General features: G+C 39.9%; 1 protein-coding gene across 1 annotated transcript in view; it reads left to right on the top strand.

Annotated features, from left to right (window-relative positions):
• Nucleotides 1-5,228: 5,228 nt before the first annotated feature.
• basp1 (brain abundant, membrane attached signal protein 1) overlaps nucleotides 5,229-25,815 on the top strand; it is a 50,685-nt gene continuing 30,098 nt past the window's right edge. The window contains exon 1 of the mRNA XM_029643311.2: nucleotides 5,229-5,363. The gene's annotated coding sequence lies outside the window, so the exon portion shown is untranslated. The remainder of the gene's footprint in view (nucleotides 5,364-25,815) is intronic.

Raw genomic sequence — 25,815 nt, 5'->3', positions numbered from 1 at the left:
TATCAGTTTTGCACATCGAGAGAATTTTTTTCCCATTCCTCCTTGCAAAACAGCTCGAGCTCAGTGAGGTTGGATGGAGAGCATTTGTGAACAGCAGTTTTCAGTTCTTTCCACAGATTCTCGATTGGATACAGGTCTGGACTTTGACTTGGCCATTCTAACACCTGGATATGTTTATTTTTTAACCATTCCATTGTAGATTTTGCTTTATGTTTTGGATCATTGTCTTGTTGGAAGACAAATCTCCGTCCCAGTCTCAGGTCTTTTGCAGACTCCATCAGGTTTTCTTCCAGAATGGTCCTGTATTTGGCTCCATCCATCTTCCCATCAATTTTAACCATCTTCCCTGTCCCTGCTGAAGAAAAGCAGGCCCAAACCATGATGCTGCCACCACCATGTTTGACAGTGGGGATGGTGTGTCCAGGGTGATGAGCTGTGTTTCTTTTACGCCAAACATAACGTTTTGCATTGTTGCCAAAAAGTTCAATTTTGGTTTCATCTGACCAGAGCACCTTCTTCCACATGTTTGGTGTGTCTCCCAGGTGGCTTGTGGCAAACTTTAAACAACAATTTTTATGGATATCTTTAAGAAATGGCTTTCTTCTTGCCACTCTTCCATAAAGGCCAGATTTGTGCAATATACGACTGATTGTTGTCCTATGGACAGAGTCTCCCACCTCAGCTGTATATCTCTGCAGTTCATCCAGAGTGATCATGGGCCTCTTGGCTGCATCTCTGATCAGTCTTCTCCTTGTATGAGCTGAAAGTTTTGAGGGACGGCCAGGTCTTGGTAGATTTGCAGTGGTCTGATACTCCTTCCATTTCAATATTATCGTTTGCACAGTGCTCCTTGGGATGTTTAAAGCTTGGGAAATCTTTTTGTATCCAAATCCGGCTTTAAACTTCTTCACAACAGTATCTCGGACCTGCCTGGTGTGTTCCTTGTTCTTCATGATGCTCTCTGCGCTTTTAACGGACCTCTGAGACTATCACAGTGCAGGTGCATTTATACGGAGACTTGATTACACACAGGTGGATTGTATTTATCATCATTAGTCATTTAGGTCAACATTGGATCATTCAGAGATCCTCACTGAACTTCTGGAGAGAGTTTGCTGCACTGAAAGTAAAGGGGCTGAATAATTTTGCACGCCCAATTTTTCAGTTTTTGATTTGTTAAAAAAGTTTGAAATATCCAATAAATGTCGTTCCACTTCATGATTGTGTCCCACTTGTTGTTGATTCTTCACAAACAAATACAGTTTTATATCTTTATGTTTGAAGCCTGAAATGTGGCAAAAGGTCGCAAAGTTCAAGGGGGCCGAATACTTTCACAAGGCACTGTACCTCTACAGGATCGGTGGGTCCCCCGTGGGACAGTTGAGCTAACATAGGCTAATGCGATTAGCATGAGGTTGTAAGTGACAAGAACATTTCCCAGGACATAGACACATCTGATATTGGCAGAAAGCTTAAATTTGTGTTAATCTAACTGCACTGTCCAATTTACAGTTGCTATTACTGTGAAATAACATCATGCTATTGTTTGAAAAGTTATTAATAAACCAATTAGGAACATTTGGACAGTCTTGATAAAAATATTTTAACAGAAATGCAATGGTTCATTGGATCAGCCTAAAACTTTGCACATACAGCTGAAATCGGAAGTTTACATACACTTAGGTTGGAGTCATTAAAACGAGTTTTTCAACCACTCCACAAATTTCCTGTTAACAAACTATAGTTTTGGCAAGTCGATTAGGACATCTACTTTGTGCATGACACAAGTAATTTTTCCAACAATTGTTTACAGACAGATTATTCTCTCTTATAATTCACTGTATCACAATTCCAGTAGGTCAGATGTTTACATACACTAAGTTGACTGTGCCTTTAAACAGCTTGGAAAATTCCAGAAAATGATGTCATGGCTTTACAAGCTTCTGATAGGCAAATTGACACCATTTGAGTCAATTGGAGGTGTACCTGTGGATGTATTTCAAGGCCTACCTTCAAACTCAGTGCCTCTTTGCTTGACATCATGGGAAAATCAAAAGAAATCAGCCAAGACCTCAGAATGTTTTTTGTAGACCTCCACAAGTTTGGTTCATCCTTGAGAGCAATGTCTAAATGCCTGAAGGTACCACGTTCATCTGTACAAATAATAGTACGCAAGTATAAACACCATGAGACCATAGACCGTCATACCGCTCAAGAAGGAGACGCATTCTGTCTCCTAAAGATGAGGTATAAAAGTATCTATATCCACAGTAAAACGAGTCCTATATCAACATAACCTGAAATGCTGCTCAGCAAGGAAGAAGCCGCCGCTTCAAAACCGCCCCCCAAAAAGCCAGACTACGGTTTGCAACTGCATATGGGGACAAAGATTGTACTTTTTGGAGAAATGTCCTCTGGAGGTCTACAAACCCGACTCAGTTACACCAGCTCTGTCAGGAGGAATGGGCAAAAATTCACCCAACTTATTGTGGCAAGCTTGTGGAAGGCTACCCGAAACATTTGACCCAAGTTAAACAATTTAACGGCAATGCTACCAAATACTAATTGAGTGTATGTAAACTTCTGACCCACTGGGAATGTGATAAAAGTAATAAAAGCTGAAATAAATCATTCTCTCTATTATTATTCTGACAATTCACATTATTAAAATAAAGTGGGGATCCTAACTGACCTAAGACAGATCATTTTTACTGAAATTAAATGTCAGGAATTGTGAAAAACTGAGTTTAAATGTACTTGGCTAAGGTGTATGTAAACTTTTGACTTCAACTGTACAATGCTGCCATCTATTGGCCAACATCTAAATTGTACCTGGGCTGGAATACGACATTATGTCCTTTATCTTCCATTTCAAAGATGATGGTACAAAAAATAGAAAAAATGTTTTTTTCTTTGTATTATCTTTTACCATATCTATTGTGTTATATTCTCCTACATTCCTTTCACATTTCCACAAACTTTAAAGTGTTTCCTTTCAAATGGTATCTGCATATATGCATATGCATATCCTTGCTTCAGGTCCTGAGCTACAGGCAGGTAGAGTTGGGTATGTCGTCACAGGCGAAAATTAGAAAAATATTCATATCCGAAGGAAAGAAATTCCACAAATGAACTTTTAAGAAGGTATACCTGTTAATTGAAATGCATTTCAGGTGACTACCCCATGAAGCTGGTTTAGAGAATGCCAAGAATGTTAAAGCTGTCATCAAGGCACAGGGTGTCTATTTGAAGAATCTCAAATATAAAATATATTTTGATTTGTTTAACTTTTTTTTTGTTACTACGTGATTCCAAATGTGGTATTTCATAGTTTTTATTTCTTCACTATTATTGCACAATGTAGAAAATAGTACAAATAAAGAAAAACCCTTGAATGAGTAGGTGTTCTAAAACTTTTCATCGGTAGTGTATGTGGCAGGGTTTACAGACAATCACGGATTACAAAGGGATAACCAGCCACTTTGAGGACACAAGATGTCCACCATTGTTCCTGTACCGAAGAAAGAAAAGGTAACTGAACTAAATTACTATGGCTCCGTAGCACTCACTTCTGTCATCATGAAGTGCTTTGAGAGGCTAGTTAAGGATCATATCACCTCTACCTTACCTGACACCCTAGACTCACTTCAATTTACATTCCGCAGACGATGCAATTGCCATCGCACTGCACACTGTCCTATCCCATCAGGACAAGAGGAATACATTATGTAAGAATGCTGTTTATTGACTATAGCTCAGCCTTCAACACAATAGTAACCTCCAAGCTCATCATTAAGCTTGGGTCCCTGGGTCTGAACCCCGCTCTGTGCAATTGGGTCCTGGACTTCTTGATGGGCCGCCCACAGGTGGTGAAGGTAGGATCCTCAACACAGGGGCCCCACAAGGGTGTGTGCTCAGCCCCCTCCTATACTCCCTGTTCACCCATGACTGCTTGGCCACGCATGCCTCTACCTCAATCATCAACTTCGCAGACGACACAACAGTTGTAGGCCCGATTACCAACAACGACGAGACAGCCTACAGGGTGGAGGTGAGGGCCCTGGCGGAGTGGTGCCAGGAAAGTAACGTTTCCCTCAATATCAACAAAACGAAATAACTGGCTGTGGACTTCAGAAAACAGCAGAGAGAGCACGCCCCTATCCACACCAGCAGGATCACAGTGGAGAAGGTGAAAAGCTTCAAGTTCCTTGGCGTACACATCACAAATTATTTGAAATGGTCCACCCATACAGACAGTATGGTGAAGAAGGCGCAACAGCGCCTCTTCAACCTTAGGAGGCTGAATAATTTTGGCTTGGCCCCTAAGACCCTCACAAATGTTTACAGGGACCGAGAAACAGTTTCTATCTCAAGGCCATCAGACTGTTAAATAGCCATCATTAGCTGGCTACCACCTGGTTACTCAACCCTGCACCTTAGAGGCTACTGCCCTATATACATGGAATCACTAGCCACTTTAATACATACTGCTTTACTCATTTCATATGCATATACTGTGTTATATTCTATTGTATTTTAGTCAATGCCACTCCGACATTGCTTTTCCTAATATTTATACATTTCTTAACTCCATTCTTTACTTTAGATTTGTGTGTATTGTTGTGAATTGTTAGATACTACTGCATTGTTGGAGCTAGGAACGCAAGCATTTCGCTACACCTACAATAACATCTGCTAAATATGTGTATGTGACCAATAACATTTGATTTGATGAATGAAATATGATAATTGTACAAGATGTGTAAACTCGCCTTTAAGGGGGCTTTGTAAGCTCCTTAAGGGCAGCTGTAAGGGCAACGGTTTCACAGACTTCATTGGGATTAGGGCAGAGGGCTGCAAAAAAACGCAAGCAGTTTTACAAGCAGTGTGGTTTGTGTTGCTCATACCTGTGAGGAGCATCTAATGGATCAGCACTCTAGGCTCCAAAGTATGAAATTAGGTGAAGTCAAGAGCAGGTGCTGTGCATGTTTGACCAATGAGCAGAGTGCATCTTGTAAACCAATCAACCAATGTTTTAACGAGAACATTCGAGCTGATAACAACCGGGACCGATGGTCTCTACACATAATCGAATGCCTATTGTGGCCCATGTGAAAGCCCCTTTAGGCATTTGTAGATCAGCCCTCCACTTCTAAGCAGCGTCGCGCGCCCAAATGATCGCCAGAATGGAGTGAACCGTGTGCGTGCGTGTGCGTGCGTGTACGCGTGCGTGGCGCCAGAGAAATGCAGAGTGAGCCACGCAGAACACTACCATAATAGGCACAAGCTACCACGCGCACAGGCGAAGCCGCTTGATAAACTACACTTACTGAAAGGAGGGCTTTGTAACTTCACTGTCAACGGTAAGAATCACTTCATTTAATATTTATTTTTGAAAATCATTAACAATTGCTCAAGTTCGCTTTTTCAAACCGTTTTATTTTCCTGGTGTGTAGATTTTTGCTTTTCACCTATCCATTTGGATAGCTAGAGCGCACGTTGGATAATGGGGTGTATTTGACAAAAAAAGGAGCACTTCTGAGCAAATGGACTTGACAATGATTACGTGGACAAATCCTAAAAATGTATGAGTAACCTTGTTTGCAATGGAAATGTCATAATTAGTCCGTTTTCCCTTCTATGCAATTCTACCGACAAAATGTCACGATAAAGGGGTGTGTTCTCTTTCTCGTGCACAATGTCTGGTGGAGTATGGACCTTTTCCTCCATACAAGTGTTTTACATGTCTTGATGATAGTGTAGTTTATTAATGTATGAGCTCTTTAAAAGTAAATATGACTGATTAAACATTGTGTGCTAATGATGCACAAAGATCACAATTTAGGCTAACCAAATGCACAGAAACTCCACATTTTATAGAGATTGTGGAACATCACTCCAAATGGAAATGATAGTAATTCCAGAAATAAGATTATTTGCCCCACCTCTTTTGTGTATGGAGGTGTGACACATTAGCTGTGCTACATGTAACACACACACACACACACACACACACACACACACACACACACAGTCTTATCTGAACGCGACCGAATTATGTCATAGGTGACTGATTTATTAATATCATATTTCATCTGAATGTGCACAAATAGGAGATGCTCAGTTCTTGTATGGCATGTGTGATGAGAAGGGGGTGTAGGCTACTAGAGTGCCTATCCTTTCGCAAGACTCTTTAGCATCATTAAAATATTTAGCATCATATCTGATTCGGTTAAATAATAAATAAAATATCGTTATCATTTTTAGTGTCCATCGTTGCAATTACATCTCAAATACTATTGGGTTGGAGTCAAACTTCGATTAGTAATGCCAAGTCCTTTGTTTGGTTGGGACGCATGCGCATTGCTTTTAGGGTGTGGATGCATGATATTCTACCTTGCTTATCAATTGCCTGTCGCGTGTCCCGTAGATCGGTATCCTCATCGATAGCCTAAAATAATACTTTATTTCGAAAATCGAGAGATGTGAGAATGTGCACAGGTTCTCTTTTTTACGACAGTGATTAGGGCGGGAATGAGACATTTCGAATTGACATAGTATATTATCAAATGTATGACCTAAACATTTGGCTATTATTCAATGACAATTAAAATAGCTAGGGTTCGGTTTCCTTTAATGCATTTTTGTAGGCAATGCAATTTTGGTTTCTGCATCAAGCTACACTGTCGCCTATACTTAAGCCACCTGTCAAGAAGCAGCATAATGCATTTCAGTAACTGCTCTGCTATGGATGCATATCATTTTAACTCATCATTTGGGTATCATCATTACATCTGCAGGAGGGGAATTGCCTATAAATTGGAGGCAACCTGGTGTCTATTCGATGCTTCTATGAAATTATGGCTGAATAACTCATCCCATAAACTAAGATGTAGCCTAGTGAGCACCATCCAAAGTCCATGGACTTTGAAATTTGGTCCGTCCGCCCCGGCTTTGATTTCAACGTCCAAAGTAATCCCTTTTTTCACCGATTGGGACTGGCCTTAATTCCAATCTCCACAGTCGTCTGGTGCTTCACTATAGTACTCTGCTGTGATCTACTGTGCAGGCCAAACTTGTGAAACATAATCGTCTATGTTTGGGCCAAATCAAGGCCATTACAGACAGAAATACTCCTCAGTCCCCCCCATTACTTACAATAGCATTCACACTGATATAAGGGCTATGGTTCAGGGCCCGGTTTCCCAAAAGCATGTTAAGTTCATCATTAGAACCTTCGTAGGATCATCGTTAAATCTCTGAGCTGTTTCCCAGAACCAGCGTTAACGTTGCACTTGAAAACGAACGCAATCGAATGCCTGCCTCAGACCACTTGATGCGCAGCGCATTGTCATATACTGTTTTACCCTCCTATGTCACTTGATTTATTTTTCTATCTGTGACCGCAGATTACTTCAGAACAAAGTTGACTGCAAATACAAAGTTGCCAATGTCTTTGCAATTGATACAAACAAGTATAAAAAAATATGCTTTCAATGAAAACTGAGATGACTGCATTAAAATAAACAGTAGGCTATTTGAATTATATTAAAAAACATTTCATATTCAGTCGAGTTCTATTACTTGTAGGCTAGGCTACTGTCTGTAATTTGTCTCAATATATTTAATGATGTGTTGCCTAACGTGCCAAAACTGTGATTTAATGCATTTTTATTGGGTAAGCATTAGAATAAGCCACGTCAATATTTGCAGCTGTTGTGGAAATATTTCTCTAGGAGCTGATCTGTCATCAGTATTTTGAAATAATTCTAATGTTAAGGTAAGATTTGAATTGAGAACGCTGAAGCGAGATCCTGTCAGTATCGACATATGCTCCAACGATGCACTTAGTGACCATTCTATCTGTGTGATGTTTTGGGAAATGTATGTTACATATTCAGTCATTGTAGAAACGATGCATTGTTAAAACACTCGTAAACCTAAGATCCATCGTAGAGTACAGAACAGTAATGTTCATACAGTAAATTAAGTGTGAGTACAGTTCAGTATAATGTACTATATTGTACTGAACTCCACTCTACTTGACTGTACTCTATGAAGTAAACTCTACTGTAGGCCTACTCTACTGTATTGTGCTGAACTAAATGCAACTTTGCTCTACTGTACTGTGCTGTATTGTACTTAATCTATGATTGGTTCAGATTTGGCCCAGTCCGGGCAGACCAAATATGGTCTTGTTTGGGGTGAGTTCATTTAGAATAATACTCAGCATGCTTTGAAAGAGTACATTTACATTTTAGGCTTTTAGCAGAAATGTATCCAGAGCGACTTACAGTCAGTGCATTTAACTAAGGTAGATAAACAACCACCTATCATATTCACAGCAAGAAAAACATTTCTGTAACTGTTACGGAGAACGTTACTGATAAATTGTGAAACCGTTGCAAAGTAGACTAAATGATTATGAATACAGGAATGGTGTTGCTGTAAGCTTATGGCTAGCTGCATATGATCTTTATTTATTTTTGGGGTTTTGATGTTACCGGTAGGGTGCAATGGTATGTCTTATTTAGGGGATCCAATTCCACGGGTGGAAGCAGAAAATTTAACACAAATGGCTTCTTTGTTGAACTGCCAATGAATGGGATTATGTGTTTCACGTTCACATAATACTGTTTCTGTTTTAATTGAAAACCAAGCAGTTAGCACACTTGGACAGAGGGTACAGAGAATGTAGTAGGAACATAGACAGGTGCTCAGGACATTGCCCTCACTGCTAACTCTAGCCACACCCACTAAACCTCTAATTAGCTTTTGGCTGGGATTCATGCTAATAGGCAGAATGTAAGTATATTCATTTAGATTGACAAAATAAAGAACAAACAAAAACCCCAAACCAATGTTGAAATAATCTAAAATGTCCCTTTGACTACCACATTAGACCATTTTACAGTTAATAGGATGGATTCCTTAGAATTTACTAGGAGTCATACATAGGGAGTATTTAATCATATAATGTTTATGTTTCTCGATCTAGAAAAAACAAACAATTGAACAAATAGTATGCTGCACTCATGGTAGCCTATAGGCAATATGATTCCCTTCTCCTGCAAAATGTCTAAATGAAAACATATACACTACCTTTTCAAAAGTTTGGGGTCACTTAGAAATGTTCTTGTTTTTGAAAGAAACACTTTTTTTTTGACCATTTAAAAAACATCAAATTGATCAGAAATACAGTGTTGACATTGTTAATGTTGTAAATGACTAGTGTAGCTGGAAGCTGCCAGTTCAGGACTTGAGGCATCTGTTTCTCAAACTAGACACTCTAATGTACTTGTCCTCTTGCTCAGTTGTGCACCGGGGCCTCCCACTCTTTCTATTGTGGTTAGAGCCAGTTTGCGCTGTTCTGTGAAGGGAGTAGTACACAGAATTGTACGAGATCTTCAATTTCTCACATGGAATAGCCTTAATTTCTCAGAACAATAATAGACTGAGTTTCAGAAGAAAATCCTTTGTTTCTGGCCATTTTGAGCCTGTAATCGAACCCACAAATGCTGATGCTCCAGCTCCTCAACTAGTCTAAAGAACGGCAGTTTTATTGCTTCTTTAATCAGATCAACAGTTTTCACCTGTGCTAAAATAATTGCAAAAAGGTCTTCTAATGATCAATTATCCTTTTAAACTGAAACTTGGATTAGCTAACACAGCGTGCCATTGGTACACAGGAGTGATGGTTGCTGATAATGGGCCTCTGTATGCCTATGTAGATATTCAATAAAAAATCGTCTGTTTCCAGCTACAATAGTCATTTACAACATTAACAATGTGTACACTGTATTTCTGATCAATTTGATATTATTTTAATTGACAAAAACCATGCTTTTCTTTCAAAAACAAGGACATTTCTAAGTGACCCCAAACTTATGAACAGTAGTGTATGTTTTATGCCCACTACGGTCATGCTTCAGATATAACAGCAATGCAACATTTCCTCATCCCCAGTCTCTATACTGTGAGCACCATCTGTCACACAACACCCTGTCTGCCAAGAAATCATGACTGCAATACAAACTGACAATGCGATTTAATGCAGCCAGAATTGGCATACCCTCAAACCGATTCAAGATACCTTGATGTGACCATATCCAAGACCGAGCCTAACTTTTAGCCAAATTTGCTCTGCATTTGGTGTCAAATTAATCATTATATACTATGGGCTCTATTTTCGGCTGGCACTAAGGCGGCACTAGTGTCCAATGCACGTTACTTTGCAATCGTCATGCAATACTGCCGCACTGGCATTTTCCAGCCCTAACGCCAGGTTTGGTCATTTACCTGTCTTACGTCAGCTTGCTTGCAGTCAGATGGGGGGGGGTATTTGAGGTGTGCCCTTAAACATGATCCAAATAGCTGATTTCATGCAGCGCTGATGGATATTTAAGACCAACCAAAAGCTGCTTTTAGTGGTAATGCTGTTCGTTATATAATTTATAATTATATTCTCTTTTTAGGCCTTATGAATAATTAATTTAATCTTGCTTATGGACCATGTTTGGCATGTCCATGATTCAATTCACAGTAGGCCTAGTCCTTATATCAATGTGAATGCGATTGAAGCCATGCTATTACTTAGAACAATGTGGACTGCAAATTAAGTTAACCCTAAACTCCACCCCTACGCTAAATAGGTTAAGGTTATATAGTTAGTTGAAATGTTACTGATAGTCTGTAGAGCATCTATAGATGGACTATCCAAATCAAGTGTAACCAAATGTCTTATTCCCTTCTGAAAATACAAGGTGCAAATGCTTGGTAAAAGCTTAGCAAATCTGGTCCTAGGTTAGAGGTAGAGAGAGAGAGAGAGATGAGTGGGTTAAATCATGTAAGATATGATGGGATACCGTTGTGAGTCCTAGTTAAGTCAGCTTTCATTTAGTGTGTGAGTGTTCAAGAGTGGGTGCTGAAGAGAATATTACAGTATTTTCTCAACGGTTTTTTTTATAGGGCAAGAGGGGAATCAAAGGCTTGTCAAAAACATTCAATTGTGTGGGGGGGGAGGGGTTATAGATGTGCATGTTGGGGTGAGTGAGCATTGTGTGCTTTGAGTGTATTGCAGAGAGAGAGAATGTATCTGTGTGTTAACAAGAAAGTCTCCTCCCCTATCTGCCTGGCCACTCTGCAGACCTGACCACGGTGTTGTGGCTTTGCCCATGTCTGCCCTGATGCTGCCCACTCAACCACACAGTGAAAGGGTCAATGAGAAGCCTTAATAGGACCAGCCCTGTCAGTCAGACAAGGTTTTATTTAACCTTTATTTTGACAGGGAGTCAATGCTGAGACAAAGGTCTCTTTTCCAGATGAGCCCTGTATAGCACCACAAGATACATTAAACTACACATTCATATACACAGTAAAATATTTGTATTTTTTTAGGGAAACCCATTGGCTGCTAATAAAACAAAAGAGAACATTATTACACCACTACATATCTACAATACAAAAATGTATAATACCACCATACAACAACATTACAATATTTGTTTGTATGCGTGTGTCTGCTCCTGTATCTCTTCAGTCTCCACTGTTCCATAAAGTGTATTTTCATCTGTTTTTAAATCTGATTCTACTGCTTGCATCAGTTTCTTGATGTGGAATAGAGTTCCATGTAGCCATGGCTCTATGTAGTACTGTGTGACTCACATAGTCTGTTCTTGACTGGTGGCATGTCTTGTGGGGTATGCATGGGTGTCTGAGCTGTGTGCTAGTAGTTTAAACAGGCACCTTGGTGCATTCAGCATGTCAACACTTCTTACAAAAACAAGTAGTGATGAAGTCAATCTCTCCTGTCATGCATGTTAGCTGTCTGTGTACTTTTAAGGGCCAGCCGTGCTGCCCTGTTCTGAGCAATTTGTAGTTTTCCAAGGTCCCTCTGTGGCACCAGACCACACGACTGAACAGTAGTCCAAGTGTGAAAAAACTAGAGCCTGTAGGATCTGCTTTGTGGCATGTCTTTAGTAATGCCAGGGGCCTAGACAGCTGCCCTGGGGAATGCCTGACTCTTATGTTGAAGAGGCTTCCATTAAAGAACATCCTCAGTGTTCTATTAAACAGGTAACTGTGTATCCATAATGTAGCATGGTGTGTAAAGCCATAATACATACGTTTTTCCATCAGCAGACTATGATCGATAATGTCAAATACCACAGTGAAGTCTAAAAATACAGCCCCCACAATCTATTTATCATCAGTTTCTCTCAACCAATCAGTCATTTGTGTAAGTGCCATGCTTGTTAAAGTGCTTCTCTATAAGCGTGTTAAAAGTCTGTTGTCAATTTGTTTCTGTAGTATAGCATTGTATCTGCTCAAACACCAAGCTTATTACTAAGGGTTGATAACAGTCTGATTTTGGTTGGCTATTTGATTATGTAAACGGGGCTTTACTATTCTAGCGGAATGACTTTTGCTTCCCTCCAAGCCTGAGGGCACACACTTTCTAGTAGGCTTAGATTGAAGATGTGGCAATATCGTCCGCTGTTATCCTCAGTAATTTTTCGTCCAAGTTGTCAGAGGTGGCTTGTCATTGTTGATTGACAACAATATTTTTTTCACCTTTCCACACTCTCTTTACGGATTTCAAAACTACAATGCTTGTCTTTCATAATTTGATCAGTTAAACTTGGATGTGTAGTTTCAGCGTTTTGTTTCTGGCATGTTTGCTAATCTTGGCAATAAAAAATATAATTAAAGTAATTGTCAATATCAGTGGATTTTGTGATGAATGAGCCATCTGATTCAATGCATGATGGAGCGGAGTTTGCCTTTTTTGCCAAAATGTAATTTAAGGTGCTCCAAAGGTTTTTCCTCATGTTTATAAAATTGATATTTGTTTCATAGTATAGTTTCTTGTTTTTATTCAGTTTAGTTACATAATTTCTCAAATGTCAGTACATTTGCCAATCGGTTGTGTAGCCAGACTTATTTGCCATTCCTATTGCCTCATCCCTCTCAACTATACAATGTTTCAATTCCTCATCTATCCAAGGGGATTTAATGTTTTTTTTTACAGTCATTTTATTAATGGGTGCATGCTTATTAAGTAGCTGGAATAAGCAATTTCATAAATGTGTCAAGTGCAGCATCTGGTTGCTCCTCATTACACACCACAGACCAACAAATATTATTTACATCATCAACATAGGAATCATTACAAAACGTATTCTATGACCTCTTATACACTATTAGGCCCAGACTTTGGAACTTAGATTTTCCTAGACATGGCAACTCTATTGTGATCATTTGATGGATTTTGATACTGCTTTAAAGCACATATCTGCAGCATTTAGTAAAGATGTGATCAGTACATGTTGTTGATTCCTGTGCTATTTGTAACTTCCCTTACTGATAACCTGAACCAGGTTGAAGGAACTATTTACAGTTGACATTTTTTCCTTGAGTGGGCAGCTTGATGAAAGCCAGTCAATATTTAATTCACCCTGAAAATATACCTCTCTGTTGATATCGCATACATTATCAAGCATTCCACACACATCATACTTGGTGGTCTAAAGCAGCTTCCCAGATGAACCTATAGCCATATTACTTCAACAGTATTTAACATGAGATCTTCTCTAAGCTTTACAGGAATGTGGTTCTGAATACACGTTATTATTCACAACGACACATGAAAAGCAAAAATACAATCAGAAAAACACAGTAAAACGGTCCCTAGAGGCACCAATTCTTCCCATTTAAAAAAAAAAAAGTGTATTGTAGATCGTTGCACATGTAGGAAGGTGCAAGGAAATTAACGGCTGCTTTACATAACTCTTTAGACACCAAAGGAGTCTCCAGAGTTAACCAACCCTGTGAACGGGTTTGATAACACGTAATTTTAAATCTTAACAGTGACGTTAGGTAAGCCGGAAGTTTGTGGAGCAGGGCTTTGTAAACAAAAAGTGCGTAATGATGTGATCTATGTTATTTCAGAGGTCCAGCCAACCTTTTGTTAAAGAATACACTGATGAGTAATCAAACTAAGGGAGGTATGAAAAACGGCATCCAAGGGTTTAAGAGTAGAGACAGCTGCACTTTGACAAATAGTATCAACTATCAGTATGAACAAGAACAGGTAGAAGGGTTGCTCTGCTTCCTGTTGACTAGAGACAAGATCTCGTTCTGTAAATAAAGCCCACTTTAAATCTCAGTTTCTTAACCAGCTCAATTGTATGTTTAAAAAACAAAACAAATCATTGTCAATCCAAATAAGGTTATTTGTATACAGGGACTCGTTTTGATTACAGAACCATCCGATGAGTGAAGATGTAATCCATCTGAGACGACTTCCGAGAACTTAAAAACAACATGTATTTAGTTTTGCCCGTATTATGTAAGAGTTTTAAATCAGTAAGTGCTTCCTGCACAACTGGACTGTAGCCTTGTCTTATTCAATAAAGTAGCATGATCAACAATATCAAAAGCTCTTGACAGGTCCACAAACAAAGCAGCACATTTTATTTTAGAGTCTAGGGAATGAGAGAAGGAAGTGGGGTGGGGGTATGCTGTCTAGCCCCGTTTATACCTGGTACTAATATGCGTCCTTTGTCCTGATCTTGTCCAACTGATCTTGTGCCTAACTACCTCCATATGTAGTTAGGCACACATTGTAGACAGATCTTGACAGTTAAACCATTTTAAATCATCATTATGCAGCTTTCTAAAATCATTGACAGGTGGCACCACCAACACTTATGACATAAATAAGTATCATTTTGAAGAATATCTGTCAAATGATTTGCGTACAGGGAGGCCCCAGGACATTTAGCATGTGTAGATGCATATATGAAAATGTGGGCACAACCAGAATGTGAACAAGTTCAGGACAAAGGATTCATGTTAGCGCCAAGTATAAACAAATCTTCAATTTGGGTTAAAAGGCAACAGGCCTAAGGGATTGACATGCAAAAAAAGAGCGTAGTGCGGGATGTGCTTTTTTAAGAGTGAGGGCTCGACTCAATCTGTATCGCTGAAGCGTTACAGATTGTGCGATCTAAATGTATGAACCAACATATGCACCTTTTACCGTGAATGCAGTCAACGCTAATGCGGGAACATTTTCTTTAGTGGATAAAATTAGTAGGCCTGAAGCAAAATGTGTACCTTACGCAAAAACGCAATGCAAGAACACAATTAGGATCGTCATGCTGTGTAGGTAATTGCTTTTTTGCATTGTGTACTTGCGTAATGGATAAATTAGTCTTAAGAGACACAGCAGGTAGACACTGGGATGTAGGTGTGCATGAGTGGCGTGTTAGTGGCAGCTGGGGGATCCAGTCTGGAGTAGTATTGATTGACAGTGGATGCCTAGACAAAACCAAGGGATGCTAGTCATCAGGACTTTTCTTTACAGTGATTGTGGGAAGCCAAGTGGCGACCCTATATACCTGTACATACAGTTGAAGTCGGAAGTTTACATAAACCTTAGCCAAATATATTTAAACTCAGTTTTTCACAATTCCTGACATTTAATCCTTGTAAAAATACCCTGTCTTAGTTCAGTTAGGATCACCACTTTATTTTAAGAATGTGGAATGTCAGAAAAATAGTGATTAATTTCAGCTTTTATTTCTTTCATCACATTCCCAGTGGGTCTGAAGTTTACATACACTCAATTAGTATTTGGTAGCATTGCCTTTAAATTGTTCAACTTGGGTCAAAAGTTTCGGGTAGCCTTCCACAAGCTTCCCACAATAAGTTGGGTGAATTTTTGCCCATTCCTCCTCCTGACAGAGCTGGTGTAACTGAGTCAGGTTTGTAGGCCTCCTTGCTCACACATGCTTTAGCAGTTCTGCCCACAATTCTTTTTTTTTCTGAGGTTATGGCTGATTTTCTTTTGATTTTCCCATGATGTCAAGCAAAGAGGCACGGAGTTTGAAGGTAGGCCTTGAAATACATCCACAGGTACACCTCCAATTGACTCAAATGATGTCAATTAGCCTATCAGAAGCTTCTAAAGCAATGACTTAATTTTCTAGAATATTCCAAGCCTTTTTTTAAAAGCACAGTCAACTTAGTGTATGTAAACTTCTGACCCACTGGAATTGTGATTAATTGAAATACAATTTTTGGAAAAATGACTTGCCAAAAATATAGTTTAACAACAAATTTGCGGAGTGATTGAAAAACAGGTTTTAATGACTCCAACCGAAGTGTATGTAAACTTCCAACTTCGTATGTACGTACCAGTCAAAATTGTGGACACATACTAATTCCAGGGTTTATCTTTATTTTTACTATTGTAGAATAATAGTGTAGAAATGACACATGGAATCATCAGATTTTTAGCTGAGCTTTTTTTGAAAAGTTTTTCCAAGGCTCCATCTGTTGAAATGGAATTATATTCATGTTATTTCCAACAACCAAAGAGCAACTCTGCTGTAAATTCAGCTGCATATTGAACGTTGAAATTGCTGAAAGGCCAGTCTCTTTGGCAAGTAGTGGAAGGTCAGCTAAAAAGACTGTTACACAGACTAGAGATATTCCCCTCCTGGATGAATATATATTTTTTTTTATAGTGCCCCTTGTGTGCACTTCCGGTAATATCGTATATGTCGGTATGATACAGAAATGGTATGAAAGTCTATGTTCCCATCCAAACCCTAATGGAATCACATGGTGGTGAGATATTCTGTAGCTAAGGTAATGTCAGCCGATTTTTAATTATGAACATTGAAAAATGCCGAATTCCTAGGCCAGTGGTCGCCAACCAGACATTCCTAGTCGATCACAAACATTTCTGTAAGAAAAGCCAACGATAGAGGCTTGGGCTCTTTTTTAAATGATTTGTCTTGCGCTGTTGGCTGTAGGTGCACTTGATTCAGAAGCCCTTCACACCGAGTAGGCAACGTGTTCCCATTTTGAACCATTTCATTAGTCTGAAAAGACAAACTCTGCCTACCCGTCGGACCAGGAGATCTGTGGCTAAATCGAGTGTGCCTACTGCACTGGCCAATCAGATAGGCACGGTGATTTGTGCTACAGTGCTTCCACGACCAGTGGCGACCCGTCATTCGGGGAGAGCCCCACCTGTTTCGCAAAAGAAATGGGAGGGGTTGAATGGAGATCAAACTGGATGGACATTAGAAATAGAGGAAGGACTAAAAACAAACAAAATATAACTATTGTAAAATTGTCTGTAAAAAGTGAATAAACTGAAGGCAGAAGCTTATGTGTTATTGTTTATTAGTTTACTCCAATTGGGGTGGTAGGGTTTGCAGGGAATAATAAAGGTATATCTTCAAAAAAGTATGGGTATGTACATGTATGTATTAGAGGTCGACCGATTAATCGGAACAGCCGATTAATTAGGGCCGATTTCAAGTTTTCATAACAATCGGAAATCGTTTTTTTGGGGGGTGGCAATTTAATTTTTTTATTTTTTTATATACCTTTATTTAACTAGACAAGTCAGTTAAGAACACATTCTTATTTTCAATGACGGCCTAGGAACGGTGGGTTAACTGCCTTGTTCAGGGGCAGAAGGACTTATTTTCACCTTGTTAGCTCGGGGGATCCAATCTTGCAACCTTACAGGTAACTAGTCCAACGCAATAACGACCTGCCTCTCTCTCGTTCCACTCCACAAGGAGACTGCCTGTTACGCAAATGCAGTAAGCCAAGGTAAGTTGCTAGGTAGCATTAATCTTATCTTACAAAAAACAATCCATCATAATCACTAGTTAACTACGCATGGTTGATATTACTAGATATTATCTAGCGTGTCCTGCGTTGCATATAATATGACTGAGCATACAAGTGACTAAGTATCTGACTGAGTGGTGGTACAGAAGCAGGCGCGTAAACATTCATTCAAACAGCACTTTTGTGCATTTTGCCAGCAGCTCTTCGTTGTGCGTCAAGCATTGCGCTGTGTATGACTTCAAGCCTATCAACTCCCGAGATGAGGCTGGTGTAACCGATGTGAAATGGCTACATAAAGAGCTCTACATAAAGAGCTCTACATAAAGAGCTCTACATAAAGAGCTCTACATAAAGAGCTCTCAAATGCCCATCCAAGAGGGCTCAGTCATTGGCCACAGATACAATTACAGTCACCATAATGAATCAAGTTGACAATCTACTGGCAAATCCTTGTCATATGAAGAGAAATGATAGATAAAACGTATTTTTGCTCATTGGCCGTTGGACATAAACATTACACAACTATTTTCTATGTAGGAAATGTTGAAAAATAATATTTAGAGATGTTGTACTTTCCTTAATGTAATGTATTTGACAAACAAGCACACAACAAGAATTTTTTTTGAGAAAGGTGAAGTTTTTGCAGTGAACCACTGGTCTAACCTAGGTAACCACAGGTTGTTTTCCCCAAAGGCAGGCAGGGTCAAGACGTTATATCTAATACCAACTGGGACATACGTTCTCTCTCTCCCAGATTTATGGCTAGAAAGTTTGGACTGTAGTGTAAGATAATCAGTCCATCCAGTATGCATAATAATACAGTCCACACTCAAAGTTGATTACTAGAATGTTTATTTTTGGAATATGCTAGACCAATAATGTACCAAAGACATCTTAAATGTTTTATGCTGTGCATAATATGACAATCATTATTTGAATTCTGTTTTTTGGGGGGGCTTGGGGTCATATACAGTTGAAGTCAGAAGTTTACATACAGTTAGGTTGGAGTCATTAAAACTTGTTTTTCAACCACTCCACAAATTTCTTGTTAGCAAACTATAATTTTGGCAAGTCGGTTAGGACATCTACTTTGTGCATGACACAAGTCATTTTTCCAACAATTGCTTACAGACCAATTTATATCACTTATTCACTGTATCACAATTCCAGTGGGTCAGCAGTTTACATACACTAAGTTGACTGTGCCTTTTAAACAGCTTGGCATCCAGAAAATGTCATGGCTTTAGAAGCTTCTAATTTAAGTCAATTGGAGGTGTACCTATGGATGTATTTCAAGGCCTACCTTCAAACTCGGTGCCTCTTTGCTTGACATCATGGGAAAATCAGCCAAAACCTCAAACAAATTGTAGACCTCCACAAGTCTGGTTCATCCTTGAGCAATTTCCAAACTCCTGAAGGTACCACGTTCATATGTACAAACAATAGTACACAAGTATAAACACCATGGGACCACGGAGTCGTCATACCGCTCAGGAAGGAGACTCGTTCTGTCTCCTAGAGATGAATGTGCGAAAAGTGCAAATCAATCCCAGAACAACAGCAAAGAACTTGGAGGAAATGGGTACAAAAGTATATGTCCACAGTAAAACAAGTCCTATATCGACATAACCTGAAAGGCCGCTCAGCAAGGAAGAAGCCACTGCTCCAAAATCGCCATAAAAAAGAAAAAAGCCAGACTATGGTTTGCAACTGCACATGGGGACAAAGATTATACTTTTTGGAGAAATGTCCTCTGGTCTGATCTGATGAAACAAAAATAGAACTGTTTGGCCATAATGACCATCGTTATGTTTGGAGGAAAAAGGGGGAGGCTTGCAAGCCGGAGAACACCATTCCAACCGTGAAGCATGGGGGTGGCAGCATCATGTTGTGGGGGTGCTTTTCTGCAGGAGGGACTGGTGCACTTCACAAAAAAGATGGCATCCATGAGGAAGCAAAATGATGTGGATATATTGAAGCAACATCTCAAGACATCAGTCAGGAAGTTAAAGCTTGGTCGCAAATGGGTCTTCCAAATGGACAATGACCCCAAGCATACTTAAAAGTTGTGGCAAAATGGTTTAAGGACAACAAAGTCAAGGTATTGGAGTGGCCATCACAAAGCCCTGACCTCAATCCTATAGAAAATGTGTTCCGTAGACCTGAAAAAGCGTGTCGTAAGGAGGAACGGGCCAAAATTCACCCAATTTATTGTGGGATGCTTCTGGAAGCAAAATGTTTGACCGAAGTTAAACAATTTAAAGGCAATGCTACCAATGTAACGGTATAACTAGACCGTCCCCTCGCCCATACCCGGGCGCGAACCAGGGACCCTCTGCACACATCAACAACAGTCACCCTCGAAGCATCGTTACCCATCGCTCCACAAAAGCCGCGGCCCTTGCAGAGCAAGGGGAACTACTACTTCAAGGTCTCAGAGCAAGTGACGTCACCGATTGAAAAGCTATTTAGCGCGAACACCGCTAACTAGCTAGCCATTTCACATCCGTTACTCACCCCCCTTTTGACCTCCTCCTTTTCCGCAGCAACCAGTGATCCGGGTCAACAGCATCAATAGGCAAAAGGCAATGCTACCAAAATAATAAAATGAGTGTACGTAAACTTCTGACCCACTGGGAATGTGATGAAGGAAATAAAATCTGAAATAAATAATTCTCTCTACAATTATTCTGACATTTCACATTCTTAAAATAAAGTGGTGATCCTAACTGACTTAAAACAGGACATTTTTTACTAGGATAAAATGTCAGTAATTGTGAAACTAAGTTTAAATGTATTTGGCTAAGGTGTATGTAAACATCCAACTTCAACTGTATAGGCTTATGCGTATGCATAAGCTCTAATATGCGTATGGGTCTTTTTGAATTAATCATCACCTTTTTAGAAAGCACTGTTCATTTCCCACTCAGTTTCAACCTGTTGTTGAACTTCTTTTATGATACTGATTTGATCATAATTGTTAGATTTTTCGATTGCATTTGCATTGATGTCAGTGGTTAGAGGGACAATAGGTCGCTAATGGCATGGCACTCAGCGCTCTAACAGTTGCTAGTGAGTTGGGTACTACCAACACATGTACATAAGTGGAGTTTACCGGGACTCAACAGTCATGTGGAATTTCCTGTGTGGCTGTAATAAGGTCACCGCAACAGCCATATTTGTGGGCTTGAGAACAAACGTTACGACCCCGCCTGGAAAACTCCTTCCATTCACCTTTTATGGTAACAAAACTGCCTCATTTGCGATATGATTTGGAGATTTTGGCGCAATTGGTATGGGCAGAATGTTAATATTTTTTTCCAATTAAAAAAAAAATGCATTTTGCCTATAGCGAGTGCCAAACACTGACTGCACATTCCTCACGATTGTCTATTCGAACAATTTAAAAGTATATGCTACTGCCCATGCATGCTACATCCACACTACAGCCCACACATTTGTTCAATATTTTGTTTATCAAAAGATAGAAACACAATCTCCTGCCTTGATAAAGGCTATATTATTAAATAGGCTATGATGTCATGCTCCTTGCACACAATACTGTGGCCTATCCATACTGTCAAATATTTTAAATAAACCAGTCATGTCAAAGGAGAGACAAGTCTTGCAATATGATGATTATTATTATTATTTAGGCCAATTGAATAAACACAAGGCTACATTCTGCGATCTTACCAACGGAAAATGCATCCATTTTATCATTAGGCCTACATTTGAATGTTTTCAGTAGTCTACCATTTATTATATGCCAAATTCCTGTGCATCGAACAACTCCATTTCCCATAAGGCCTCCGAAGACAGATATGATTCTATATACACTGAACAAAAATATAAAGTGTAGGTCCCATGTTTCATGAGGTGAAATAAAAGATCCCAGAAACTTTGGATGCACAAAAAGCATATTTCTCATTTGTTTTTCTCACATTTGTTTACATCCCTGTTAATGAGCATTTATCCTTTGCCAAGATAACCCATCCACCTGACAGGTGTGGCATATCAAGAAGCTAATTTAACAGCATGATTATTACTTTACAATGTGCAGTTTTGTCACACATCACAATGCCACAGATATCAAAAATGTCAAGGGAGCGTGCAATTGTCATGCTGACTAAAGGAGTGTCAAAGAGCTGCTTCCAGATAATTAAATGTTAATTTCTCCACCATAAGCCGTCTCCAATGTTGTTTTCGAGAATTTGGCAGTACGTCCAACTTGCGTCACAACTGCAGACCACGTGTATCCACACCAGCCCAGGACCTCCACATCCGGCCTCTTCACCTGTTGTTTTCCTCCACTCCATCGCGCTGGACTGATAGGTTATCTTCGATGGACTGGCCGCTGCTTGGAGGTGTTCGCTCACCGATGGAGAATAGAGTCGGTGGGACCTTTTTGTTGCTGAATTGCGGGATGATCCACTCCTGGACCTGGCTGGACGGGTGGGGAGACACGTCATCAGAAGTCGAGGGTGGCGTCCTCTACTTTCTGAGCCCTCTGCGGTGACGGGATTCATGACTGGGATGCCGACATTATCGAATAGCTTCGCTGCTCTGGAGCCTGATGTCCCGGCGCCATCTTCTCATGGAGTGTTGGAGGTTTCTTCCGTATCTGCCAACGTTGTGATGGCATCTCCGGGGTCTAAGGTGGGTTCTGCTTTACCGGGGTCAACAGCGGGCTCTGCTATTCCTGTCATTGTGCGGGTCGAGTTAGAGGAGCCCCTGGTGGGGCTATGGTTGGGCTGAGGGCTCCGGCTCGAAATGGACAACAGCCATTATGGGAAGCTCCATGGTTAGATTGGAGGTCTGAAATACCCGTACACTTTGTTTTCCTGGAGCTAGGGTATTGGAGTTATCAGAAGTCAAGCCCACCGTCAAGAAACAGATTCCTGCTCTGAAAGCAGTTGCGTTGCATATGTGTGTGAAATCTGTAAAGCTAAGAGAGAGTTTCTTACAGCTCTTGGAGAATGCTCAGAAATTAGCAGGACATCTAATTGTCTCAGGCCCAATTCCATCTCCTTGCTGTTGCAGGACTGAGTCTTTTAGCCATCTTTGGTCTCTTCACCCATGATTAATGCATCTGACCAAGGACTAGGGCGTGTCCTTCACTGACAACTTTGACTCTGGAATGGGCCTGGCTACTTTGGAAGATTGAATTCACCTATTTGAAAATTGGAAAGGTTCTTGGTCAACTAAATTGATGTGAGGACAATATTAGCCTTATATGTAAGTCAGTTTTTACCATCTCCTCTTTGGTCACTATGGGAGTTCAACATGTTGTATCTGATTGCTATTCCTACTTTTCCTAATGGGTGTAATCCAATCCAGTCTCCTGTTCTTAAATCTCAAAGTAATCAGACTTTTATTGAGAAACTGATTTTAAATGCAGAAAATGTTTGACATTTTTACATCTTAACATTCATAGTTTATTACATGAAATGTATAATGTCAAGATCTGGCCCTCTCAGGCAGACCCTGAATTTCTTTTAAAATCTGAAAACTGGTTAACTGATAGCAACCTGAGTCCAGGGTTTTATGGATGGTTACAATGTGTTTAGGGCTGATACGAAAGGCAAAGGTGGTGTTGCTATTTCTACAAATAATCTTATTTTTGTGTCTGTTAAAGGCTACCTATATTCCTAAACCATTTGAATTGTTGGCTTTAAGTCTTCAGTTAGATTCCATTTTTTTAACCCTTCGACCAGAAGTATGTACTGAACAAACTCACTGATTTTAGTTGCCATTTTTACTACCCCAGAGGTGTTGATCGCTGGAGATTTTAATCTTGCATGGGGAACAGTCAGGCTATTTTGAGAATTCTGTGAGTAAAACTAGTTAATAAAGCAAAATCTTAGTGTATTAACATAATGATAATATCTGAATGTACAGGGAACCCAGCAAAATTTTGGAAAGCTGTTATGTCGCTTACAGGGGGGTCGGTCTCCTCTTCTCTCCCCCTGAAAATGTATTTAGATTCTGGCCCTATTACCAACAAAATTGATATCATTAATGCATTTAATCACCATTTTTATCTCTGCGGGTTATATATTTGAATGTATTTCAAAGCCAACGCTTAAATTGTAGTTTGGATGTTGATGGTGAAAATCTATTGAATGATTCAGAGTTTTCTTTTTGGAATTTCTTTGATAAATAAATCCTGGATGCTTTGCTATCATTAGACAACAATCAACAGAGGCTGGTCATTTGGAGCCTAGTGTGCTTAAGTGTGCAGCTCCCTTTTTTTATTGCTGGCTCAGTAGCCAACATTGTTAAATAAATGTTGTAAGGAAGTATTCCAAAATCATAGAAATCCACATATGTGCTGCCACTCCATAAGGGTGGCGCTACAAATGATCTTGACAACTATCGCCCCATTTCAAGACTACCTTCTTTAACCAAGGATTCAAGAATCTTAGCTCAACTTTTTTACTTTTTTTATCTGATAATTGTATTGTTAATATAAAAACAATAAGGGTTTAGGCCTGGGCATAGTACTACCACAGCAGCCAGGCAAGTTGTTAATGATCTTGTCAATGCCTTGGATGCTAAAAAGAGCTGTGCTGCCTTGTTTATTGACCTATCGAATGCGTTCGACACTGATAATTCTCTTTTGAAAGAAAATAGGCCTGGGATGCAGTGGGGCAAAAAAGTATTTAGTCAGCCACCAATTGTGCAAGTTCTCCCACTTCAAAAGATGAGAGGCCTGTAATTTTCATCATAGGTACACCAACTATGACAGACAAAATGAGAAAAAAAAATCCAGAAATCACATTGTAGGATTTTTAATGAATTTATTTGCAAATTATGGTGGAAAATAAGTATTTTTTTTTTTTTAAGCTGTGGCAAGAAGGTTTGCTGTGTCTGTCAGTGTAGTGTCCAGAGCATGGAGGCGCTACCAGGAGACAGACCAGTACATCAGGAGACGTGGAGGAGGCCGTAGGAGGGCGAACAACCCAGCAGCAGGACCGCTACCTCTGCCTTTGTGCAAGGAGAAGCACTGCCAGAGCCCTGCAAAATGACCTCCAGCAGGCCACAAATGTGCATGTGTCAGTGTCAGAAACCGACTCCATGAGGCCCCGACGTCCACAGGTGGGGGTTGTGCTTACAGCCCAACACCGTGCAGGACGTTTGGCATTTGCCAGAGAACACCAAGATTGGCATATTCGCCACTGGCACCCTGTGCTCTTCACAGATGAAAGCAGGTTCACACTGAGCACATGTGACGGACGTGACCGAGTCTGGAGACGCCGTGGAGAACGTTCTGCTGCCTGCAACATCCTCCAGCATGACCGGTTTGGCGAATGACCTTCAATGGCGAATGACTCTTTACGCCGGAGTTTACTACATGGGTTGGTCTTCCAACACAAACATTACATATTGCCGTTTACCTCCGCTCATTTGCCATCTACCCAGCTCTATTTCAAGACGATCAGTGGTCATTGGGTTAAAATACAGTCAATCAACGAAACAGCTGTCATATCATTGGTGCACAATGATGTCATTACTTGTCTTCAAATCGGTTTCTTTCAGTCAATACTTCCCGCGAAATGACCCACTAGGTTTGGTTGTGTTACAAACAAACCAGTTGATTGCAATGAAACCAAGCATGACTGGAAAAGTCACGTTTAGTGTGTGTATTTACATCGAATGTGTCGTCGTCAAATGGAATGAGACGGAATTCACGACACAAGTGGTTCATAAAATGTTTCATGTTGGGCTATAAAAATTGATTTTATCAAACCAAAGACCATTCATTGTGTAACAATGAGCATTGGGATTGCAAACAGAGGAAGATCGTCAAAGGTAAACTATTTATTTTATTGCAGTTTGTGAATGTTACGCCTGTGCTGGTTAAAATAGTTGTTTTTTATGGGGCTCTATGCTCAGATAATCGCATCGTATTCTTTCGCAGTAAATCCTTTTTGAAATCTGACAACGCAGTTGGATTAGCAAGATTCTAGGCTTTCGAAACGTGTGAGACACTTGTATTTTCATGAGTGTTTAAATTGACTATTTATGTTGCGATCACCGTATGTTGTGGAATTTCATCCCGCTAAAGAGGTTCGGTGCGCGGAGAGGTTAACAGACTGGGTTAAATCAGAATTTCTTCACATTCAAAAAGGTGTTCCTTGGTTTGATTTT

Source organism: Oncorhynchus nerka, linkage group LG9b, assembly GCF_034236695.1.
Source record: "Oncorhynchus nerka isolate Pitt River linkage group LG9b, Oner_Uvic_2.0, whole genome shotgun sequence".
Classification (NCBI taxonomy): domain Eukaryota; kingdom Metazoa; phylum Chordata; class Actinopteri; order Salmoniformes; family Salmonidae; genus Oncorhynchus; species Oncorhynchus nerka.
The sequence above is the reverse complement of the archived record's forward strand: the minus strand, read 5'-3'. Positions and strand labels throughout refer to the sequence as shown.